Source organism: Populus euphratica, unplaced genomic scaffold, assembly GCF_000495115.2.
Source record: "Populus euphratica unplaced genomic scaffold, PopEup_1.0 scaffold214.1, whole genome shotgun sequence".
NCBI classification, from domain to species: domain Eukaryota; kingdom Viridiplantae; phylum Streptophyta; class Magnoliopsida; order Malpighiales; family Salicaceae; genus Populus; species Populus euphratica.
In genome coordinates this window covers 172,508-180,940 of record NW_011500099.1, presented here as the reverse complement: position 1 = coordinate 180,940, position 8,433 = coordinate 172,508, and positions in this window count along the sequence as shown.

Here is an 8,433-nt window from a genome sequence, read left to right as displayed (position 1 = left end):
TGATATGTGAGATTATTACTTATTTTCATTCAGGATTAAGTTCCAAGTATAGTTTTTTCTTGTTAAAATGAAGGAACAAATAACAGTTAATATATTGGCTGAAAAATCTATCGATTGATCAATAAGCTTATAATTTTTTTATATTAAATTAAAATCATAATTTATAATATTTGTGATAATCTAACTATTGGATATTACTTTTATTTCTTTATATGAAAAAAAAACACTTATTAATTCCAATAAAATGTGTTTTATATTAGGTTTATCCTCTATATTGATAAAAATTCCTGTACATAAAAGAAGAATACTGTGTTATTTATTTTTTATTTGAAAAATGATGAAAAAAATGTAAAGGAAAGCTAAGAAAAACATAAAAAGAATATGCTCTCCAAACTCAATACAATTAAATTTTTTTATAAAAATAAAACTTTGATTGAGCTCAAATGGGTTCCGGGACTTCATCATAAAAATTAATTGGGTTGGTAAATTGTTGAGTTTTTTATCTGGTTAATCAATCTTATTTGGATTTAATGAGATGGCATGCCTGCATGCTGTCTTTGACTTATAAAATAAATATATTTGATAGTGTTATAATTATAAATTAGTACTAGATAAATAATAAAAACTAAAGATATGATAGAGTCAATATTTCATGATAAAAAATAATAATAAAATAGAGTTTTATATATATAAAATATCATACAAATAAACAAATAATTAGATAACAATTCAATGAAATTAGATAGCGCGATATATATATTCAATAACAGGGCAAGCAAATTATGTAACAGTGATTATAACATAGTTAATTACTTATATTTTTAAATTATTGATTACTCAATAATTTTTATAATTATAATTTCTTAAATTACTAATCTTTGTGGAAAAGGAGAATAGAGGCTCGAGCTTTAGGCTTCTTGAAGGAGGTAAATATGTGCTGAGTAATAATATTTTGATGGTGTCTGATAAAGAAACAAGGGATAAGGGATTTGGAACCTGTCTTGGATTGTTCGAAGCCACTACTGCTTTGCAATCCTGTTATTTACACTAACCAAATCCTTCAATTTTTTCAAGTTTTCGAAGCACTAGTGGTTCATGTAAATGCAGCGCTACAGTGATGTAACAAATTTCACTTTAGTCTTTGATGTTTTCGTTTTCTTACTTCTTAGTCCTTCAAATTTTGTTCTATTTCGATCCTCAAACTTTGTTTTCATCACTTTTCAGCCCTTGAATTTTAAGACTAGAGAAAGAAAGTGGCCTAAAAAAATAGTGAGAGGGGAGAAAATTTTGTCAAAACATTCTAGTTATACAAAACCTGATGTCAATGGACTAGTCTTGAAAATAAAAGTTTATTGGTGGCGGTTTTTGTCCATCAATTATTTTTGATAAATTAGAATTTGCAAAAAAAAATTAGATTTGGTTTGATTTTTTTTATTTTGGAGTTATTTTAAAGTGTTCAAACACTTTTAATGCTTTTTAGCTTCAAGAAAAAATTAATTGTTAAATAAAAAGTCAAAGTATATGTTTAACATGTAAATAAATATTTAAAAGAGTTATTTTCACTACTTAAAAACTAAATTGAAAAGCCGAGAAATAGATAATAATCCTATATCGCAAGGAGGCATTCAATTTTTTATTTATTTAAATATTTATTGATAAAAAAATTTGTAAGAAAACTAAGAATTTAAATTTCATCAAAATAAAATAATTCGTGTAATTCTTTCTTTTCTTATTATTCTACTTTCCTCCACAAAAATATAGTTTTTTTGTGCTATGTGTAGTTTGTAAACCTGAATATTTCAGGAAGTATTATAATAGACCTTGTTAAGAATGGTTACTAAGATGCGTCTCAAGAGTCACTTTAACAAAAGAACTCCTTTACTCTGCCATCCTAGTAACAACAATTATGCACATGCTTTATGAAATGAAAAACAATTTTTTTTTTATCAACTACTACCCTCTCCCCCCAACCAAAACGAGACATTGTCCTCAATGTTCTAAGGTAGAAAGATAGAGTATAGAAGATATCACCTGAAATAACGAACACTGACAAACCTGAAACACACTGAAACAAATATAAGAAACAACAAAACACAATAATAAAACCAAGCATGTGTATGTACAGGTAGTTGTGATTGTGGCTCACATCTTCCCTTGGTTTTACGTCCAAGAACGGCTTAAACGCCCTCTATGGGTCGGGGATAGGCTTCCCATCCAGTTTTCTTAAAAACTGGCAAACAGGGTCTTTTTTAGTCAGATTCCCAAGACTAAGTCTATCATGTTCTTTATGAAATAGTGGCCATAAATCATGAATTGCACGATGCACATCTCCACTAGGATGCGTCTCAAGAGTCAATAGAAGATTATCTAAAGACTCCTTACTCAGGCCATCCTTAATGAATTGTATTTTATCTTCACGGTTTATAGATACCATTCCTAAAGAACGACATTGTGTATTACAAGTCCATCTAGCACATCGATGACAGACATCCAGTCGTTTTGCACGACGCTTCTTTGCAAAAGTGCTTTTACCTGTTCCAGGCATGTGTGAAATGAAGTTAGAGGACTCACCTGATAATCGGACCTTTGCTTCAATCAACCAGCGAATATCTTCAGGAATTCCATGATTCATTAACAATCTCAATCTTGCACATCTAGCATGGTAAATTTTTGTAATCGCATTCTGAGGCAGAGCGGGAAAATACTTTTTCAATTTTTCAAGATTAGTGTCCATTTTCAAATGAGAATTGGAAGAGAGATTCAAAGAATTGCACAGATATATACACAGATATCAGTAATTGTGGGAAACTGAAAGAACCGACTTAAGTCACGGAGTACCGTTGTCCGCCATTTGACCGGGGTGAGAGAAACTAGCAAAAATCACTCAAAAAGAAACATAAAAAAGAAAATGTGAGAAAAACAAAATAATCAACCTTTATCTACAAGATCATTCAAACCAACTGATTCATTTTCACTAGGAAAATTATCAAAGTAAGCTTTCAAACGATGTCCATTTTCCTTAAAATCATTGTCATTCATTGAATTCTCAATATCACAGGCCCCATAAGGATTGATCCATCTTAATCTTAGCTCTTTAGGGAATGCATAGAGTTGAGAATCATAAAACAAAACTTTTTGACCAGTGTCAATTTTTTGACAATTTTCACAAGTTTTGCAGAATGCATGTGTGTCCTTGAACATGGTGGGCCAATAAAATCCATTTTGAAAGATTTTTGCAGCAGTATTTTTTGACGAGAAATAACTTCCACATGCTTCAAAATGACAAATGTAATCATGAATGCTTGACGAGATTTACAAGTATTAGCATTAATTGAATAAGATGACTAATTTAATCATGTTAAAAATATATAATCTGATTGGACCCTCCTTTGTGTGTGGTTTCCAATTCAATAATAAGAGTTTATACTATACTTGTTTGATATACCATTAGTGGAACCTCTAGCCTTGACATTTGTTATTATTATTGTTTAATCCTTACATTAATATTCCATCTCCAAGTTCTCATCATCTTCTTCTTCTTCTCTTTCTTTATTATTATTATTATTATTACTACTACTACTACTACTACTACTATTATTATTATTATTATTATTATTATTATTATTATTATTATTATTATTATTGTTATTATTGTTATTATTGTTATTGTTGTTATTGTTATTGTTATTGTTGTTGTAATATTGTTATTTATAATTTGTACAAATAACCTCCATGTGGTTCGACCCCGGTCTTGCCGGGTTATTTATTACTTCGACACTCCTATACTTGGGAGAAGACATCAACCTTTTAGTCGTGTCAAGTTTTTGGCGCCGTTGCCGGGAAGGTAAATTCTTGTATAAATTATAATATTTTTTTTTCTCTTCTCACTTTCCTTGTATATAACTTTGTTTCTTTTCTTTTGTTTCTTTTTATTTTGTTTTCTTTCTTCTTTTATTTTCTTCTTCCTTTTATTTTATTCCTACACGTGCATGAGAGTGTGGTCACGTACATTAAGTGGTAGACTTTGTAGGGTATCCTCATCATTTTCAGAAAATATGGCTGAAGAAGATAATCAATCACTTCATAATGAAAATAATGAGAATAACCGTGCTAGAACGCTTAGAGACCACATGAATCCCACAAGAACAAGTGCACCATCATGCATAGTTTTTCCTCCCGATGCATCTCATTTTAATTTTAAACCAAGTATTATTCAACTTTTACCTTCTTTTCATGGTTTGGAATTGGAAAATCCATACTTGCATTTAAGGGAATTTGAGGAGGTCTGCAACACATATAATAATTTAAATTATAGCATGAACACCATCAGATTAAAGCTTTTTCCTTTTTCATTAAAAGATAAAGCTAAAACATGGCTACAAAATTTGAGACCAGGATCCATTCGTGCTTGGGATGAAATGCAACAACAGTTTTTAAAAAAGTTTTTCCCATCTCATAGAACAAACTCTTTCAAGAGACAAATCACCACTTTCACTCAAAAACCAGGAGAAACATTTTACAAATGTTGGGATAGGTATCGAGACTTGCTTAGTACTTGCCCTCATCATGGTTTTGAAATATGGAGATTGGTTTCACATTTCTATGAAGGGTTAACACCTAAAGATAGGCAAATGGTTAAACTGATGTGCAATGGAACTTTTGAAGATAAAGACCCTGATGAAGCAATGGAGTACTTAGACTTGTTAGCTGAAAATGCTCAAAATTGGGACACCGCGGGTACTTATGAGGCACCGAGTAAAACTCAACCTCATACATCTAGTGGAGGTATGTATAACCTTAGGGAAGATCATGACCTTCAAGCCAAGTTTGCATCTTTAGCTAGAAAAGTCGAGGCACTAGAATTAAAAAAGAGTGGTCAATTAAAATCTGTTGAAAACATTGTGTGTCAAATCTGTGAAACAAATGAACACTCAACCAACGATTGTCCAACCTTGCCTTCTTTTAAAGAATGTCTCCATGAACAAGCCCATGCTTTAAACAGTTTTCAAAGAGCCAACCATAACCCATACTCCCAAACATACAACCCTGGTTGGAGGAATCACCCAAATTTCAGTTGGAAGAGTGAGAACAACAATGCACAAACTTCACAACCACCGTTTCAAGCACACCATAATTTCCAAAATTCTCATGGATATGCACCTCCTTATGCTCCACTTCCTAGAAGAAATCTTGAGGAAACATTGCATGCATTCATTGAAAAGCAAGAGACAATCAATACTCAACTTGCTCAAAACATAACAGATTTTAAACATACTCTTGCTAAATTAACATCTGCTTTTAGTTTCCAAGAGAAAGGTAAGTTTCCATCTCAACCACAACAAAATCCCAAGGGGCAATACAATGCAAATGCAAGTAGTTCCGGAAGCCAACACATGGATCAAGTCAAATCAGTCACTACTCTGCGCAGTGGTAAGGTTATTGAAAAACCCTCTCTTGAACCTTATGAGAAAGATGATGAGTCAATCTCTAAGGGTAAGAAAGGGGATGAATCTGAAAATTACAAAGAAACAACTGATTCACCGCCAGCACTTCCATTTCCTCATGCCATGACCAAACAAAGGAAAGTCAATCACAACTCTGAAATCTTTGAAATTTTCAAACAGGTAAGGATCAATATACCATTGTTGGATGCTATTAAACAGGTTCCTTCCTATGCTAAATTTTTGAAAGATCTATGCACTGTGAAAAGGAAACTGAATGTGAAAAAGAAAGCCTTTCTAGCCGAACAAGTAAGTGCTATTCTTCAGAACAATAATGCTTTGAAATATAAAGACCCTGGTTGTCCTACAATTTCTTGCTTTATTGGAGAGCATAAAATTAAAAGAGCCTTACTTGATCTTGGTGCTAGTGTGAATTTACTTTCATATTCAGTTTTTCAGAGTCTCAATCTAGGTGAGTTAAAACCAACTTCTATAACTCTTTTACTTGCCGATAGATCTATAAAAGTGCCTAGAGGAATAATTGAAGATGTGTTAGTACAAGTCGATAAATTCATTTATCCTGTGGATTTTATTGTCTTGGACACACAACCTGTTGAAGTATGTAATTCATTTCCTGTTATTTTAGGACGTCCGTTTCTTGCAACCTCTAACGCATTGATTAATTGTAGGAATGGACTGATGAAGCTATCATTTGGAAACATGACATTGGAGATGAATATTTTCAACATTTACAAGCAACCTGGAGATGATAATGATTTACAAGAAGTAGATCATATTGACGAATTAGTTTATGATCAACTTGAATCTACTTTAAGTAAAAATGAATTGGATGAAACTGAAGATTTGCAAATGGTTTATTCTGATGAAGAAATCACGGATGAAACAAGCACCGAAAATGTTGATGCAAATCTTTTGTCAACAGTGACAACAGATTCGACATCTGACATCATACTAATCGATGATTACTTTCCTAACGAATCCTTACTTTCTCTTAGTCCAATGCCTTGGTATGATAAAAATATCAATTTTCTTGCTTTAGGATTTTTGCTAGCTCACTGGAGTACCGAACATAAAAGCAAATTTTTTAGCAATGAGCAAAATTTTTGTTGGGATGACCCTTACTTATTCAATTATTGTCTTGATCAAATATTTCAAAAATGCATTTTTGACAATGAGGTAAGTAATTTCATTAAATTTTGTCACACTAAGGCATGTAGGGATCATTTCTCTTCAAAAAAGAGGATTGTAGAAATCTTACAAAGTGGATTTTCCTTGCCCACCATTTTCAAGGAGTCACATGCATTGCGTAAAAACTATGAAAATTGTCAAAAGGTGGGATTTATTTCAAAACACAGAGAGTCTTTAGATAATCTTCTATTGACTCTTAAGTCTCATCATAGTCGAGATAAGCATCGTGTAATTCATGACTTAGGAACCCATTTTCATAAAGAACATGCTTGGCATAGTCTTGGGAATCTGACTAAAAAAAGACCCTGTTTGTTAGTTTTTAAGAAAACTGGATGGGAAGCCTATCCTTGACCCATAGAGGGCGTTTAAGCCGTTCTTGGACGTAAAACCAAGGGAAGATGTGAGCCACAATCACAACTACCTGTACATACACATGTTTTTTTCAAAAGTAATTAAATAAATAAATAAAAAGAGAGAGAGAGTGTGTGAGACTCTAGCTGGCCTACATATAGATGTTATGATTGTCTTTCTACTTTCTCATCTATAAAACCCTCTTTTCTTTCCTTTCATTTCTACTCAACCCATACATTCAACAAATACAGAAGTGTGTAGAAATGGCAAGTTCCTCAAGTCATCAAATAAGAAATATTTGTGTTTTTGGTGGATCTAGTCCTGGGAAAGAAAAGGAGTTTTTAGAATCAGCAAACCATCTTGGTCAGGTGCTAGCTGAGAGAAAGATTCATTTAGTGTATGGGGGAGGCAGTCTTGGGTTAATGGGAGGTGTGTCAATAGCTGCATTTTTAGGAGGTAGCCAAGTTTTAGGAATCGTCCCTGAAGCTTTGGCACAAGGGGACATCATTGGAAAAACAATTGGAGAGGAACTTCAGGTCTCCACAATATCGGCTCGAATGAATGCAATGTTTAACCATGCTGATGCTTTCATTGCTTTACCAGGTGGTCTAGGCACATTGGAAGAGATCTTTCATATTTCCTCTTGGGCTCAACTGCACATTCACCATAAACCCATAGATTTGTTAAATGTTAATGGTTATTATGATAAGTTGTTGTCTTTTCTTGATCATGCTGTGGAATAGGAATTTCTAACATCATCTGCACGACAAATCATAATCTCTGCTTCTACTGCTGAACAATTGATTAACCAACTACAATCTTTCATTCCTGTGATTGATCCTTTCATGAGTCGCATAAATTGGTCATCTACGGGAAGCCGTAAAAAGCTTAGATTGGATTTGAACCTTCATTTGTGAATTTTTGTGTCTTTTGATTTTATTATTATGTTTTGTTATTTCTTATTTTTGTTTCAGTGTGTTTCAGGTTTTGTCAGTGTTCGTTATTTCAGGTGATATCTTTTATACTCTATCTTTCTACCTTAGAACATTGAGGACAATGTCTCGTTTTGGTTGGGGGGAGAGGGTAGTAGTTGATAAAAAAAAAAATTGTTTTTCATTTCATAAAGCATACGCATCTTAGTAACCATTCTTAACAAGGTCTATTATAATACTTCCTGAAATATTCAGGTTTACAATCTCTCGTATTGTTACCACTTAATTTTGCTCATATACTTATTTAACATGTATTCTTAAACCTTAATTTACACATACACACTTTAACATATGATTGTGGGTTGCATATTGGATTATTACATTATTTATGTTTTTTTGTTAAAGGTAACAACTAAGGGAAAGGGATTGTATATAATTAAAAAAAAACATGAAAAAAAAAAGAAAAAAAAAGATGATAATAAAGATGTAGATAAGTTTGG